Raw genomic sequence first — 423 nt, forward strand, 5'->3', positions numbered from 1 at the left:
AACAGAACAAAACAAAAAACTCAATATTTACGACAATCTTCAGAAATCTTGAAAAAAATGAATCTTAATATGATTATACAATATGATATTTAATACAATATTTAATACAATGATACAATATTTAATACAATATTTCATACAATATCTATAAAATAAATACAATATTTAATACAATATTAATACAATACTTAATATTCCCCCACATAGATAGCTATGCCCTCCCCCCCTCCCCCCCTTTCACAACCCGGCACCAACGTGTCAAGGAATATTCACCCTTATAGTGAACGCGGCCTTAGAGGCGATAATCGAGTGCCTTCTCCCTTCTGGGTAATGATGTCGGGAAAGGAAATAGAAAACGGGAAGTGATAGTCAGGTTACCAATGGTCGCTCCTGAAAAATCTTTTCTGATTTTTACTGCTATGA

At 33.6% G+C, this 423-nt stretch overlaps 1 protein-coding gene across 1 annotated transcript in view; it reads left to right on the top strand.

Moving 5' to 3' along the window:
• LOC119588465 (putative uncharacterized oxidoreductase C513.07) overlaps positions 1-423 on the top strand; it is a gene marked incomplete at its 5' end in the record, with an annotated part of 11585 nt that overhangs the window by 913 nt on the left and 10249 nt on the right.

Source organism: Penaeus monodon, chromosome 24 (assembly GCF_015228065.2).
Source record: "Penaeus monodon isolate SGIC_2016 chromosome 24, NSTDA_Pmon_1, whole genome shotgun sequence".
Lineage (NCBI taxonomy): Eukaryota > Metazoa > Arthropoda > Malacostraca > Decapoda > Penaeidae > Penaeus > Penaeus monodon.